Raw genomic sequence first — 17104 nt, 5'->3', positions numbered from 1 at the left:
GCTTTGTCATGCATTTTATTGTCAGGATGAGAGAGCCTGATGATAAACTCGCCACAAGCCAGTGATACTCTGATGCCCAATGGATTTCATGCAACATTATGACTGCATTTTTTCCATAAAAGCACCCACCATAAGAAACAATATTACAGTGATTGATTAGCCTTCTGGTGTCCAAACATCACTGCCCATCAGCACGCAGATCAATACCCTCCAGTTCTCGTTGGACAGCGACTGCTTGCGGGTGGATCATAACATTAGTTCTCCCAAATAACCTCTCTTCTGAATCATGGTCCACGCGGGTTGTACTCTGCCTCCATGAGTCCTCTGCAGCCTCCCACCAGGTATTCACAGAGCAAGTCTCAAAGTTCAACTGTCTGTAAAACGATTAGTTACCTATGTATCCTCAGGATTTTCAGGCAACGTTTTCACAAAGTTCTACTCCTTGTTTGCCCGCTCTGTAGCTCTCATTCCTTCTACAGGCTAGTTACTAAGCTATATTAGCCCACAGTATTTGTTTTGCTCTTTTTTATGTACATAGTTTTATTTTTTGTACAGCTCTATACTGCATGTATGTGTTGAAGATGCTAGAGACAACCGTGTAAATAAATACATCAAAAAGGCAGTGGTAAATAAATCGCGGTCCTTTGCTACTCCTCTGTTCCAAAGTCTAAACTGGATCTGGAAGAGCGTAGAAGTTATCAACACATCGCAGAGCTTCATGTGGCCTGTAAGATACTATAGGTGTCACCTAGAGCAGGAAGGCATTCTTTACTTGCACCAGTCAGATTCCGCTCACTGGACAGATCTGGTACAGTTGGACATATTTAGGAGGGTCCTTAACATTGTACATAGGCTCACCCTAGCTATTCTGGAAGTTTTGCATTTCACAGGGGCCTAGTATACACTTTACCCATTCCTGCTGATGGCGATCAGTGGCAAGGAAGAGGGGCGCTGTGTTGTTTTCCTTTGACTCACTCATGCTAGAATGAATGAATGAATATTGAATTTATAAAGCGCGAACTTAGCCCACTATGGTTTTATTGGGCACCTTCTATTACTCTTGTACCAAAAACTATTGTTGACGCCTAGAGTTATAACCCTGCCTGTTTAATGTATGCAGTGTACCATTGTTGTTGCTCATCCAGGGGTTGGGACTTCACTTACAATCCTCTGTGGCTGACTCACAAAAACAGAGGTCAGACTCGATGCTTTTGAGGGTCAGTATGAGCAACAATGTGCACAGCTATTATATATAGACCTTTATACGTACAGATGTTTAAGGCTTCAATTAAATGAAACCAAAATAGAGGTTATGCACTGCAATACTATCATGTAGCCATTTCATGCTGGCATTTTCAAAAAGAGACGCATATGCTCCAATGGGACAATGGGGGGATTCAAGCGAGTTCGCAGGGTCCCGTCGTTAATGTGGCTCATTGAACATCCCTTGACTTCAGGCATGAATGAACGCCTTGACTGATATCCAGAAGGATGAGGACAAAATATAAGGGTGATGGCAGGAACAGTTTAACAAATGACTGATTATTGTGGGAGAGGGATCAAAGGAAGGGAAGAGACAAGATAAAAGATGGAGTTATGCATGTGAAGGACATCTTTTATACCAAGAGGGGGAATCTAAAACAGGAGTGGAAATCAATCTGGTAGAGTAATGCAAGCGACTATTGTTCAAAATCTTTCAAATATTTCAGTTTATGGTGTTTACAATATAAATAGATAAATCAATTAACAGTAGTAACGATATATAACTATGACAGTATAAAAATAATAATGAGAAACAGGAGAAAGGAGGCAGATTGTTTTTGGTTATCACAGTGGAATGAAACTTCAGCAACACTTCTTGCTTCACTGTACATGCATGGCACGTCTATAGTCACACTCCATTAACAACACTTTGCTCCACCTAATAAGTGCTAAGCAGCTTTCAGATATGAAATGTATTGCACAATCCATTTTATCTTTCGATTTAAAAGTAAAAATACTCTACAACATTTGAAAGATTAAACCTAGAAGGAATATGCTACTTACCAGTATGCATCTGTTCTTGGCATGTAGAGCTGCAGATCTACACACTATGCATAGATCGCCATCTGGTGTTGGGCCCGGATGTTTGCACTTGTTTTTGTTTTGGAAAGTCTTTGGAAATCACGAGGTATGTGACTCCTCCTCTGGGTCATATTGCGCATGGGCATCGGCTCCATCCTCAGATTGTTTTTCGCCAGCAGGGAAATGATGGAGCTTTGTAAGAAACTGGAAGTATGCCCATGTATGGTGTATCTAAGTAAGATAATACTTGAACAGATAAAGGTAGCCTGGGAGGCGAGTGGGCGTGTGTAGATCTGCAGCTCTACATGCCAAGAACAGATGCATACTGGTAAGTAGCATATTCCGTTTGAGGCATATGAGCTGCAGATTACACACTATGCATAGATTGCATAGCAGTATCCCCTCCTAGCGGCAACCACCAGTATCTGTTGCAGTAGTTTGAAATAGTGTTTTGAGTACAGCCTGGCCCACACTAGCTTGTTGTTTAGTTTGCACATCGATACAATAGTGTTTTGTGAATGTGTGCGGTGTAGACCATGTAGCTGCTCTGCAGATATCGTCTAAGGGAATGTTTCCTAAAAATGCCATTGAAGCCCCTATCTTTTGTGTAGAGTGGGCTTTAGGAGGAACAGATAATGTACATTTTGCTTTGTGGTAACACATCTGTATGCATTTGACAATCCACCTAGCTATCCCAGATTTTGATATGGGGTTGCCCTTGTGTGGGGGTGAGAAAGACACGAATAGTTGTTTGGTCTTACGAAAAGGTTGTGTTCTCTCTATGTAGTGCAGCAGTGATCTTTTGACATCTAAGGTGTGAAGAGCTCTTTCTGCAACTGTTTGTGGCTGCGAGAAGAATACGGGCAGCTCCACAGATTGATTGAGGTGGAAGGGAGAAATGACTTTAGGGAGGAATTTAGGATTAGTTTTGAGTACAACCTTATTATGATGCATTTGTAGAAAGGGTTCCTGAATAGTTAGTGCTTGTAGTTCGCTAACTCTTCGTAGAGAAGTAATAGCTACTAGGAAAGCAGTTTCCATGTTAAGAATTGTAGCTCACATTTATGTAGAGGTTCAAATGTTGCCCCTATTAGCCTTGTGAGAACGATGTTTAAATTCCACACAGGTGAAGGTGGTACTCTGGGGGGAATTATTCTTTTGAGTCCTTCCATAAAAGCTTTTATGGCAGGTACTCTGAAGAGTGATAGATGTTGTCTATTTTGCAGATATGCTGCTATGGCACTAAGATGTAGTCTGATAGACGTGTAGGATAAGTTGCATCTTTGGAGGTGTAGTAAGTAGCCTATGATGTGTTGGATAGACACATCTAGGGGATCAGTGTTGTTGTTATGGCAGTATATTACAAATCTTTTCCACATGGCTGCATAGCATGCTCTAGTGGTAGGCCGTCTAGCTTCTCTGATGACGTTCATACAGTCAGGAGGGAGGTTGAGGTAACTGAATTCTAGGACCTTAGGAGCCAGATCGCTAGGTTGAGCTGAGCTGGGTCTGGGTGTTGTATCTCTCTATGGTTCTGGGTTAGGAGGTGTGGAGAGAGGTGTAATTTTTAGTTCGTAACTACGGAGAGTTCCAGCAATGTGGTGTACCATGGTTGTCTGGCCCAAGTTGGAGCAACTAGGATGAGCATTAAGGAGTGTTGCTGTAGTTTGCGCACCACTCGTGGAATGAGTGGGAGAGTCGGAAAAGCATACGCAAATGTGCCTGACCAGTTCATCCATATCGCATTGCCTTTGGACAATGGGTGTGGATATCTGGCGGCGAAGCTTGGGCATTTGGCATTTTCGTGGGTGGCGAAGAGGTCTATCAGTGGTTGCCCCTACATCTGAAAAAACGGTTGAACAACTTGTGCATGAAGTTCCCACTCGTGGATCTGTTGTGTTTGACGGCTCAACAGATCGGCTATTGTGTTTTGGACTCCTGGGACATGTTGGGCTAGGACAAAAATGTTCTGAGGTATAGGTATAGCCCACCTCCATATGCTCTGTGCGAGCTGAGAGAGCTGCAGAGAGTGTGTCCCGCCTTGTTTTTGTATATAATATATGGCTGTCATGTTGTCGTTGCGGACTAAGACAGCTTTGCCTGAAATGTGTATTTGGAATGCTTTCAAGGCTAGGAATATGGCTAGTAGCTCCAGGTGGTTGATGTGGAGTAACTTTTGCTGAGGTGTCCACCTGCCCTGCATGGTGTGATGAAGTAGGTGAGCTCCCCAGCCGGAGAGCGATGCATCCGCTGTCATGACTATTTGAGGAACCGGCTCTAGGAACGGTCGCCCTTTGAAAAGGTTTTTGGTGTTCCACCACTGCAGAGAGCGATGGGTACGACCGTCTACCAACACCAGATCTGTTAGCTGACCTTGAGCCTGGTTCCATTGGCGTGCTAGGCACTCTTGGAGAGGACGCATCTGGAGTCTTGCATGAGACACTATGAATATGCAAGAGGCCATCATCCCTATGAGTTGCATGAACACTCGGGCTGGAAGAGAGTGTTGCGGTTGGAATTTGGTGAGAAGAGCTTGTATGCTGGCTATCCTAGTGGGACTGGGATAAGCTAGCACCCTTGAGGTGTCCATTGTGGCACCGAGGTATTGTTGTGTGTGGGACGGTTGCAGCTGGGACTTGGCGTGGTTTATTGTGAACCCCAGGTCGTGAAGTTGTTGAATAGTGGCGTGAGTGTGTTGTACACACTGATTGTACGAGCTGGCTTTTATGAGCCAGTCTTCTAGATATGGGAAGACATGGATGTGTTGTCTTCTTAGGTGTGCTGCCACCACCGCTAGGCACTTGGTAAACACTCTTGGTGCTGTGGTGACTCCGAATGGGAGTGCCTTGAATTGATAGTGCTGACCGTCCACTACGAATCTGAGATATTTTCTGTGAGCGCTGTGAATGGTAAAGTGGAAATAGGCGTCCTTGAGGTCTAGAGTAGCAAGGAAGTCGTCCTGGGAAAGCAGAGGGAGTACCTGCTGAAGTGTGACCATGTGGAAGTGGTCTGAGTTTATGTATAGGTTTAGGGGTCTGAGGTCTAAAATAGGCCTTAGAGATCCGTCCTTCTTTGGTATGAGAAAATAGAGGGAATAAACTCCCTTGTTTTGTTGGTGCAGAGGAACTGGTTCTATTGCGCTTTTTTGTAGGAGGGAGATTACCTCCTGCTTTAGCAGTAACAGATGTTCTTGGGACATTGGACAGTGTTTGGGTGATATGGTTGGGGGGGGGGGGGTAGATGTTAGTTCGAGACAGTAGCCTGATTGAATTATTTGGTGCACCCACCTGTCTGAAGTGATGTTTGCCCAGGTAGGTAGGAATTGGTGGTCTTCCCCCGACTGGAGTGGAATGGTCTGGGGGAAGTGGAGGGAAGTCATGGGGTGGGGGTAGAGGCAGAGCGGGAGTTGTTGTTTTTGCCTCTGCCTTTGCTATTATTTCCCCTGTAGCCACCCCTTTGGTATCCTCTAGTAAAGGTGGATTGGGTGGGAGCCTTGTAAGAGGTGGAGGGGGTATCAGAGGAGTAGCCTCTATGTGTGCTTCTGAAGGATGAGCGACGAAAGGACCGCCTGGGAGCTTGCAACTGCAAGGCTCCCATAGATTTGGCCGTGTCTGTCTCCTTTTTCATTTTCTCAAGTGATACGTCCACATTGAGGCCAAATAGGTGTTGCTCATCAAAAGGCTGATTGACTATAGAACTCTGGACTTCGGGTTTAAAACCTGATATGCGTAACCAGGCCTGCCTGAGCAAAAGGACGCTGGTGTTTATTGCCCTTGAGGCGGTATCTGCTACATCTAGGGCACAACGGATGGAGGTGTTAGTGATGGTTTTACCCTCCTGTATGAGCTCATTGGCCCTGTTATTATACCTGTCAGGGAGGTGCCGCATTATGGACTCAAGCTCATCATAATGTGCCCTGTCATACCTGGCTAACAGTGCTTGGGTATTAGCAATGAGCCAAATGTTTGTTGCCTGTGATGCTGTGCGTTTGCCATAGGCGTCCAGGAGTTTTGATTCCTTATATGGTGGTGGTGCGTCACCTGATGTTTGGGAATTTTCTCTCTTTTTTGCATTAGAGACTACTAAGGAGTCTAGTGGTGCGGGCCCTTTAATGTATACTGGGTCAGTAGGAGCAGCCTTATACTTCTTTTCTATTCTTGGATTGATGACCTGAGCTCTGACTGGGTCTTTAAAGATCTCTGGTGCATGCTTAATGACCCCTTTAAGCATGGGCAGAATTGAAGTGGACCTTTGTGTGGTATCAAAGGTGTCCATAAGAAAATCTTCCTCTACTGGGTCTGTATGAAGGGCAACCCCGTGGTATTGGGCAGCTCGGTGAAGGAGCTGGTTGAAGCCGCTATTGAACTCTGGAGGGATGGCCTGGAGGGTTAGATGTCATCTTGTGGGGTGTAAGGGACGTCTGGGACACTGTAATCATCCCAGGGGTCCGGGGAGCCAGCAGGGGTAGGGTCCCCAAGGGGTTGATCATCCGCACCTCCCCCTGCATCATCTGAGGTGTAGTCATCATCATCATCTACTGGGGTAGGTGATGGTGTAGGAGAGCGGTGTGGTGGGGGAGGAGGAGGAGGAGAAGGGATCCTTAATGGAGAGGTAGCAAAGTCTCTCTATTTTGGTGGTGGTGCGGACGCAGGCGTTTCCAGGGGTCTTTTCTTGATGCTAAGCATTAAATGACCAGTCCTAGGATCCTTCACAAGAGTCTTTTGGGTAGGATCTGGACGAAACAGTTCATCTGTGGGAGGCAGATCCTTCGGAGTCGAGGGCTTCGGTGCCGTAAGCTTTTTCGGCGTCGACTCGGTAGCGGTTCTAGGTTTGCAACCGTGTAGTTTTGTGGTGTCTTTATCGGATGGAACCAGTTGTTGGTTTCTCGGTTCCGAGGTCTTTGGCTTCGAAGAATTGGGGCCTTTTGGGCGTTTTTTGGTGGGTTCCGAGGCTGTTCTCGGTGCCGAGGAACCAGTGCTAGCCTTCGACGCCGAGTGCTTTGATGTGGAAGCAGCGGTCGGCGTGGATGAGGACGTCTTCTTCTGTGGTGTCGGAGTTTGTTTTTCGGCACTGAGGGTAGGCTGACTCGATCCAGAGTCACCTAAAGGCTTAATAGGCTTCTTTACTGGGCCAGAAGGCTGGGCATGGGAGCCAATGTCTCGGTGTGCACCTGGGCCCGAAGGTGAATGTGGTACCGAAGCCTTTTTTGACAGTGTCGAGGGAGGGTGTGGGTTGGGGTCGACGTCTGTAGTCACGGCCCTTTGAGCTGGAGTGATGTCTTCGACGTCGGAATCATCGGCTTCGGTGGCGCTGATGATGGCTTCTTCGACCCGACCCTGTTCCGGAACATTGACGCCTTCTTGAAAGATGTCATCTGGGATCGAAGATGAGGAGCGCGCCATTGTTCGTCGAGCTCGTCGGTCCCGGATCGTCTTCTTTGAGCGGAAAGAGGTGCAAGCTGGACAGTCTCTGGCCTCGTGCTCCGGTGAGACGCAGAGGTTGCACACCTCATATAGGTCGGTGAGGGGAAACTTCAACCCACATCGAGGACACTTTTTGAATGGCGTCCTTTCCATGAGCCAGAGATGAGGCCCAGGTAGGCTCGAAGGCCTTCGTCGATGACCGGAATCGAAGACTTTGGAGATGAAGGGTCGCGTGGATTGGAAAACACGATCAAAACAATACCGTCGAGAAGGAAAGGATTGCGCGTCGAAAGAGAAAACCGTTAACGGTTCGGAACTGGAACGCGAGAACACATCCGAGCCCGATGGGGGGAAAAAACAGTCTGAGGATGGGAGCCGATGCCCATGCACACTATGATCCAGAGGGGGAGTCACATACCTCGTGACTTCCAAAGACTTTCCAAGGCAAAAACAAGTGCAAACATCCGGGTCCAACACCAGATGGTGATCTATGCATAGTGTGTACTCTACAGCTCATATGCCTCAAACCATATGTTTCTTGTTAAAATCAAAGCTTTTTGTGACATGATATGTGGCAAATATATCTCTTTCTGGCATACACATATTATTTGAGTATTCCAAACTAAGTGTGTTAATTGGTGATCATTTAAATGAAACTGCAAGTATAAAACAATGGTTTGCACTGCAGTTAAGAACTCTTAAGTGGTTTTGTTCGATCTTTCAATTGTTCAGATGTGTGTGCTGGCAAAGTAATTGTGCTCCATTATGGTTTTTAGGATGTGTACCTTTTGAGCTGGACCACTGCAGATCAGCACTTTAAAAGTCTATTCTTGAACTACTGGAGGTCCTGATGTGCGTATGTGGGAAATATATGGGGTTGGGGGGAATCGTACTTGCCTGAATAATGGACAAAAACTGAATGGAATCTTCATTGCCCTTAGGAAGAACCTGCCAATTTTGTTTATGGATTTAAAACACCAACACTTATTTTAGATATCAATTGTTAGAATGCTCCTAATCAAGACTATTACTGGAAGAATTGAGGGAAATATGTAGGGGAACCTCTTTCAAACTTTTTTGTTTTTCACCCATCACTTCTTCACTTAGATCACTGCACTGCCTCACTTTCAAATGCAACCTACACCGTTGTACATACATTTGAGTTTCCCCTTTTCCCACACACTTTTCTAACAGTTTGTCACATTTGTATGCATCATTCAAGACACTCCTTTCAGGGCCTTGTTGATTTGATGCTTGTTCTCAAACCTTATCAATCCAAATAAAAAAATGAGTAACAAACCAATACAGATGGAGCATTGCTCGGTTCATTGGCATTATACCCCGGTTCTCTCCTTGGAAACAGGATAGCCCAATGTAGCTACAACTGAGTAGGGCACCCAGGCATGGTTTTCTTCCTTGCAGGTTGGTATCTGAAACCATTAATTTCACATATTCAGGAAAGCAGGGTTCAAAGTAAGAGAATGCAAAGAAGACCAAAGAGGACCGAATGAACCACTCATTAGTGACACGGGGCCTGCGCAAAAAGCTTGATGGGTATGAACGTCAACAGTGGTATCAGCACCCACACTGATAAGAAAGACAATTCAAAATCTTTCTTCCATGAATGTTTACAATTGTGTTCAGAGAAGCAAAGAGCAGCCACCAAGCCCCTCTTTGTTCCATAGCAGTGGTTACCCCACTCAATGGGGGCAGGACGAGAAGTTTTAAGTCCCTGACCTTTGGCAATTTAATTAGTTTTGGGAGTTTCAATCTTCCAGTGAACCAATTAGACTAAAAAACAACTGGATTCAATTGATTTAACAGAAAAAAGCAGTTGAGTAGATATATTTCGTCCTACTGACATGCAGCAAGATGGCTTCCCTGAGCACCATGTTTGTCAGAGGATTTCATTCATTTTGGCCCAGTTAATACATCATAATCTCAAAATGCAGTAATAATTCATCAATGTTGTATAGGGATCAGTTTAAATCATTGTAGAGCAACACTAATCCATCACATGCATACAGAGGAACATTGTGTACCTTTTGTATGATCTTTGTTGTAAGGCCAACTATGTCACTTTGTAAAAATACGAAGAGATTCAAATGTTTTTGAATGGCGCACTTATAAGCATCTGTAATGCTTCCAGAGCTTCGAACCTGGGGTTTGGGTGTGCAATGAAATCTATGGATGACAAGAGCCTAGTCTGGATGGTGGGGGGCGGGGGATGTTGCAACAGCTTCAATTCAAAACACAACACTTCACCGAAACTGTATTGTGCTATAAACCTGCGTATGTCCAGATTTAAGTTACATTCCATGAACCCCAAAAATTCAGAGCTGTGAAATGTAGACAGCAAACACAGAGTCTACATCATTTCACTTTATCCCTATTCTAAGCCTTTGTGCAATCTTCGATGTACTGAGTGTGTTGAGTTTGGTATGCCACATACACAATATGTACCCAATTCCGCATCTCCAACCTAATAATGGTGGATGATATCAAGTTACAGTTATTTTTTTTTGTTTCAAAGTGTGCAGACTCATTTGTGCACTCTTTCCCCATACAATTTTACAAGGTTAAACCTCGAGTAAACTGTGGGCAAATTAACCAGGTTGTGCTATCTGTACTTTGAATACAATCACTTTTTGGAAGCAAACTGCAACTTGTCTTCCAAATGGAGTTTGCTTCCAGGCTGTGATTGGAGGTGGGTGGGGTGGGTGTCTTTGTTTGAAACAACAACCCAGCCAGCATCTAGACAAGATCTAATTAAACTGAGTAACCCTTTAGCCATAATGCAGGATTCAGCTATTCAGGAAATGAGAACATGGGAAATCTCTTGCAATGTTCTCCAAGAAAAGCGCTGCCAACCATTGCTATATTTCCTTCAACCGTAATCTGCACATCTGTCTTGCTTTAAGTCCCACCATACGAACGTTCATACTGCAGAAGTTTTGCATGAACACAAACCATTTTTTGTGTGCCTGCTATCATCTATGCATGGCAGAAGGGATGGAAGCTGTAGTAAAAATGTTTGATATAGGCAATGTAGCAGATAACTTACTGTTATGTTATGTTATTGATTTTTATAGAGTGCGGTTAATACCCAAAGGTGTCCTGGCGCTATTGAAAAGGGGTCCATCCTTGGTCTGAGACCGGGAGGGTAAAAGACTCCGAGTGTGAAAAGACTAGTCTTGAGTGCCTTCCTGAATTCCAAATGGTTGGAGATATGTCTAAGGAATGGTGGCAGTGAGTTCCATGCCTTGGTTGCTTTAACTAGGAAACTTCGTCCGCCCCAATTCGCTTTTTTTACCCTGGGGACTGAAACTAGTTTGGCCTCTGAGGACCGCAGGCTTCTTCCAGGTGTGTACCATTGAAAGTGCCTTATCAAGTGGAGGGGTCCACTTCTATATAAGGCTCTGTGCGTGATGCACATGGCTTTAAACAGCACTCGTTTATTTACTGGCAGCCAATGCCACATTTTGATCTCCGCCGAGATTGAGGCATATTTAGGAATCCCGGAGATCAATCTGGCCGCAGCGTTTTGCAATAGCTGTAGTTTTCTCTGTAATCCCTCCTGAATGTTTAGATAAAGACTATTACAATGGTCTAGTTTTGATAACGCCAGGGCAGAGATAACTATCCTTTGAGACTCTTTAGGTAGTAGAGGCAGGATCTTTTTACAGGACCGCAAAGTGTACGAAGTCGCAGAGACTACTGCATTGACTTGGTCTTTAAAAGAGAGTTTATTATCAATAATGATACCCAGGTTTTTTACTTTTCTGCAAGGTGTTGGCAGTGGGCCCAGTGATTCTGGCCACCAAATTGGTGTCAAGAAATTTGGATCATTTCCAAAGAGCACCACCTCGGTTTTGTTGGAGTTTAACTTGAGGCAGTTCTGGGTCATCCAGCTGCCTACTGCCAACATACAATACTTAAATTCTGATGCTATGTTCGAAAGTCCTCCGGGGACTATAGAGACCACAATCTGAGTATCGTCTGTGTATGAAGTAAGGTCGAACCCAAAGGATTCGAACAGAGGGGCCAGGTGTTTTACATAGATATTAAAGAGTGTGGGACTGATGGATGATCCCTGTGGAACACCACAGGGTAGGGAAAAAGCCTTGGCAGTAAAGTCTCCCAGCGTTACTGCTTGTGTTCTATCAGCTAGGAAAGACTTAATCAAATTCCATGCTTTCCCTTTGACTCCAATCTCATGTAGCCGGCCCATCAATAATCCATGATGGACCGTATCAAAGGCCGCGGACAGGTCCAACATAATCATTGCATCCTTTCCTCCTTGATCTAATATAGCTCTGATTTCCTCGGTTGACTTAAGAAGCGCTGATTCAGTGCTGTGTCCCCCTCTGAAACCATACTGTGCGGGATCCAATACCTGGCCTTCTTCCAGGAATCTACTGAGTTGTGTATTCATTATTTTTTCAGCTATTTTTGCAGGTAACGGGAGCCTGGATATTGGTCTGAAATTATTTGGATCTTTGGGATCCAGATGTGGTTTTTTCAGAGGCGGAAGGATGGATGCTGATTTCCATGTTTTGGGGAAATAACCATTTGCGAAAATTATGTTAATAATGGGAGTAAGGATTGCTGATACAGGTTCTGAAGCCAGCTTCAGTACTGATAAGGGGCAGGGATCCATGGGGGAATCTGATCTGGTTGCCTCCAGGAGCTTATGAACCTCAGAAACTGAAACAGGTGCAAAATTGTGGAGCACCGCCTCATTGTTATCGGGACAATTTACAACTGCCAACCCTGATAGGGATGTGACATTTGAGGAGTGTGTGAAAGTCGAGAAGATAGTTTCAACCTTCTCGAAGAAAAAATTGGCTATTTTGTCACAAAGTTCTTGGCTTGCTTCTATAGGGGGAGAAACAGGGTGTGCAAGTACTTTAACCGTTTTAAAAATTTCTTTAATCGAGTTTCTTGCCTCATTGATTTTAGATGCATAAAACTCTTGTTTAGTTTTTAGAAGCAGTTGTTTATAGTGGTTCAGACTAATTTTGTAAAGTTTTTTGTCCTGTATGTCGTATTTTCTTCGCCATGTTCTTTCTAGTTGTTTGCAACAGAGTTTTTTCTATCTTAGCTCTTGCGAGTACCAGGGAGAAGACGGTCGAACTCTAAAATTATGTCAAGCTGCTTAGAAAACTACGTGGAATTGGATGGCCGATATATCCAGCCCAGAAAAAAACCGTGTCCAGCTGCAGGCACTGTTTATGCCAGCAGGTGGCTCAGCAAAGCAATGCAGTCCCTTAAAATATAAGACAGTAACATCGATTGGCTATGCTGAGACGCAATAACACATTTCATGTAAGGTTTGCTGTCATGTTTATTGCTCCCTCTGAATTGTGAGATGAGAGGGAAGGGAGGTGATTTCTGACCTGAGGGCTTGAAGTCTGGAACCTCTGTGCATCTCTGTGCTTGAGGAGCCACCTTCATTATGTTCTCTGCCCACAGCACCCTATTCCTTGTTTCTGCTATCGGTGTTTTAGTAAGAAATATTTTGTTAGGGTTTATGCTAATGTTTTCTTCTGGGTCCTAGTTAGGATTATTTTTCCTTGGTTATTTTATTAGAGATTTTTCATGCAACATGTTTGCTTTTTCCTCTCATATGTAGCTCTGTGTTGTCTCTGCAATCTTGCACAACCTTCTGGGTGTCTTGCTTGGTGTCTCTTCAACTTCCTCTCAGTGAAACTGGAGGGCAATAGAGAGACATCGGAGAGAGCCTGCCCTTTATAAGCCCTCTGTAAAGAAGGAGGTAGATGAAGTGCAATTTGCCAATCTCCAGTTGAGATGCCAAAGGTTAAAAGTGTAATTTGACTTCAATATGTAACAAAAGCAGGATTTACTGGCAGCTGTTCAATCTCTCAATCAGAGAGAGTGTTCAGTCTTTGGCATAAAGCAGCTTTCTCTAATGTCAAACAGTGGCTGTCAGGGTTCAAACTATGCTAGACCCTCTATAGCTGCAGTAAGTGGACCCAACTATGATGAGTGCCCAAACAGTTGAAGGAGAGTTTAAATGTCTGCATCATACAATTCACATTTCAATTACAGTGATAATAAGGGGTGGGTGCAACTTGCGTTCTTCTGTGTAGCATAGTCATGCAGAACTATCCAAAAATTGTGCAAGATTATGCAGGATTACGTGAGAAGTTTAATTCTGCATTTATCACTATTTTTTAGCACAAAAATAGTCCCATTTTGGATGCAAGGATGCATTTTGTGCTAAGAACGTCTTCTGAATGCAATAGAACATGAATAGCGAAAGCTAGCAATTGCACACGCTTGCTAAATGTATACTTGGGGTAGGATTTTCCCCCAGTTTACTCCCATCATGTAGTGCTAGTTTCCTAGCACAAAATGCACTCTTGGATCCAAAAACAAATGAGGATGTATAGCTCTAAGTACAGCAGAGCATATACAAGAGTGTGAGCACCTCCTAGCGCTAACTGAATGTGCTCTCTCTGTAGAATAGTTTACCATGCACATTACTCTTAGTAATACGAGCGGGCGTAATCAAGTTAGTAAATCCGCATCAAAGAGAAATGCAGAAATACCATAATATCACCATAGTACAAGAGAGCTTGCGCTGAATGAATGATTGTCTATGTGCAGGACACCTTCTATGTGTGAAGCACAATGAAGCACACACAGAAACAGCAAGAAACGAGGAGAAATAAAGCATTTCTCCTCATTTTGCCATGTTGAGAACAGGTTTTCCCTGATGTTAATTTTGGCGCTGCCTCCTATTTACGCCACCCTTGTAAATAGGGGGCAGTTAAAAAACAATGGGTGTTGTGGTGGAACGTGAAAGGGTGCCTTATTTACAAGGCAGCATTAAGCCAAGTTAAGTGGCTAAACGCCACCTTGTAAATAAGACGAAGACCCTATCACCACAAGAACATCAATAAAAGTGATGTTCCTGTGGCAATAGGGGCCTGTAAATATGCCCTTAAATTCCACCTAAGAAGCTCTCTTCATTTATTTTGTCAGGGCTCCTCAGATATGATCATGTATGTAGCAAGGTTTATGCAGATCGCAATAGAAGCAGAGTGGCAGGAAAAACACAGTACCCTTTGTTTCATGGAGGGCTATGAGATCAAATTAAGGATGAGCCTGCCAGAGTAGCTCAACATTAGACTCTTCAAGGATTAATGGAAATGTGTTTATAGAAAAACATCAAATCGTAGAGAGAAAGACTGATATGCAATGAGGGCAAGATTCACGCCCTACACTGTTGTGACCCTCAGTAACTAGGTCCGCAGAATTAATCTCTGAAAATGCCAAAGATCCTGTATAGCTAGATTCCATTAGAGGACCTCTGTCTCAGGAAGAATGAAAGAGCCGTAGGACACATGGTCTCTGTTTATATTGCAGTCAAAAGAGTGGTGTGATATGTATGTGTCCAATTTGCCCAAAGAGAGAAGGGAACTCCAGTCTCAGTCTCCAGGAAGGTAGGCAAGTCTTCAAATTCACTACGCCCTTCAAAAGAAAATCTGAATCAGTAATACTGATGATGTTTCCACAATAAATACTGCAGACTTCCTCATCCTGGTCTGCTAATTTAAATCTCGAGACTTCCATTATAATAGACTGTGGAGCTATAGGATTATTTATGGCAAACTATATCATTGTAAAAATATGCAACTTTAAAGTTGAAGAAAATATGAAAAATCATTATATACTGTTGTATGGCTTGTATCTCTCCGGTAAAACTGCGCTTCTGTAGGACAACCTCAACATCAGGATTGTGCCAGACTGGTTCCGTGCACACCCTCAGAACATGTGGGCCAGTAGTCTTGCTAACCCACAGTATACCAACTGCACCCCTAACCTAACAGGGTAACAAACGTGTGCACAAGAGTTAGAACATGACAACCCCGATCCTCCAAAGAAATTGTGGTAACAGAGCTAGAACCATTTAGTTTGGACTGTCATGCCTACCCAAAAAACTACAGAAGAAATACTCAGCAAGCCGTTTTACAATTTATTGAAGCATTATGATTCTTGTATGAAATATGGGTGCTATGATAATCAGTAAAATGAAACACAATAGTGCAATTAGTATTATGAGACCAGTGGAAACGATAAACGATTCCCCCATTGTGCTATAGCAGTGAATATATGCGGGCATATAAGTACTGTGTATAATGTACTCCCACCTTGCGCTCCCTCATCTAGTCTTTCCTAGGGTGGGTAATCTGTCAAATCCCTGCTGGGTGGTCTAACTCCCCGTTACATGCTGGTACGTGTCATCAGGCTGTCCGTCTTGGTGTACAGCTGGACATCCCTGGTGTTGGTAAACAGGATTTAGCTGAGCTAGAATTCCGGCATGCAGTGACCTTGCAAGGTCAGCTGAGTGCTCCACTGCCTTTAACAAGAAAGTGGTTCTGTATAGATCATAAAACGCACCCATGTGGCTATGTTGAAACCCCTAACAGGCCACAATTGTTTATTCTAATTTGATAGCTTTGTCGCCTCCTGGACAATAACAATAATGACATTTGCACAGTGAACGTTATCCCTTTGTACTGAATGTTCAAGGTGTCATGATAGTGTGTCTACAAAGTGGAAATGTAATCTGATTCAGAGAATGCTATCCTGCATTGTCACGAATGCAAATGTATGTTAAAAGTCTTTCAGGCACATGCATCAAGGTAATATTTTGCGAGTCCTTAATTGCGATTATGGAATCGCAATGAAGGACTCGCAAAAGCCTATGCATGTAGGAATCGCTATGAAAATAGCGATTCCTGCACATTCCTTATATGCGAGTCGCAAATTGCGATTCGCAAATAAGGAATGGCTTCCCATTCATCCCTATGGGCCTAAAGGCCCATAGGAATGAATGGGAAATTGCATGCGCAATTTGCGAGTACCAAGTGGTACTCGCAAATTGCTCATGCAATTTCAAGGGTGCAAGGGTGTCAAAAGGACACCCTGTTGCACCTCTGAAATTAATCTGTGCACAAATGTTGCTCACACACACATGTCCCAAGGACATGTGTGTGTGTAACCAACAACTTTGAAAAATGCACTTTAGTGCTTTTATCAAAGTTTTTGCAAATTACCATGAAGTTTAACTTCATGGTAATTTGCGCCCCCCAGTAGCAAAATCGCTACTTCAAAGTGGTTCTTGCATTGCATTTAAGGAATCGCAAAATACGATTCCTTAAATGTAATTGCAATTTGAGAACTCGCAATTAATTGTGAATTCTCAAATTGCGAGGGCCTTGACCCTTGATGCATCGCAAAAGCTAATTTTGAGATTGCAAACGGCCAATTTTTGCAAATTGCACCGTTTGCGATCGCAAAAAGCTTTGATGCATCTGCCAGAATGTGTGTATAACAGAAGGCAACTTGAGAAACATGGGCCAGATGTAGGTGGCTAAATACCGGTCGGTAACGCTGAAATTTACTGAATTTCGGCGTTACCGACCAGTATTTAGCCATTCCTAATGTAGGTAAATAATCGGTAAATAAGGAATCGGTAAATACCGATTCCTTATTGCTCTTGCATTTAAGGAATCGGTTATACCAATTCCTTAAATGCAATGTAGGAAGCACATTAAAAAGTGCTTTTGAGCCTCAAGAAATCG

The 17104-nt window shown here is 43.8% G+C and overlaps 2 protein-coding genes across 6 annotated transcripts in view; one reads left to right on the top strand and one right to left on the bottom strand.

The window, feature by feature from the left end:
* The window catches only part of CRTAC1 (cartilage acidic protein 1), a 1509269-nt gene that overhangs the window by 1117263 nt on the left and 374902 nt on the right, over nucleotides 1-17104 (bottom strand). The gene's annotated exons all lie outside the window — the stretch shown is intronic.
* LOC146867580 (dynamin-binding protein-like) overlaps nucleotides 1-17104 on the top strand; it is a 220977-nt gene that overhangs the window by 111541 nt on the left and 92332 nt on the right. The window lies entirely within an intron of this gene.

This window comes from Triturus cristatus, chromosome 1_2 (genome assembly GCF_964204655.1).
Source record: "Triturus cristatus chromosome 1_2, aTriCri1.1, whole genome shotgun sequence".
Lineage (NCBI taxonomy): Eukaryota > Metazoa > Chordata > Amphibia > Caudata > Salamandridae > Triturus > Triturus cristatus.
This window is presented reverse-complemented; position numbering and strand designations above follow the sequence as displayed.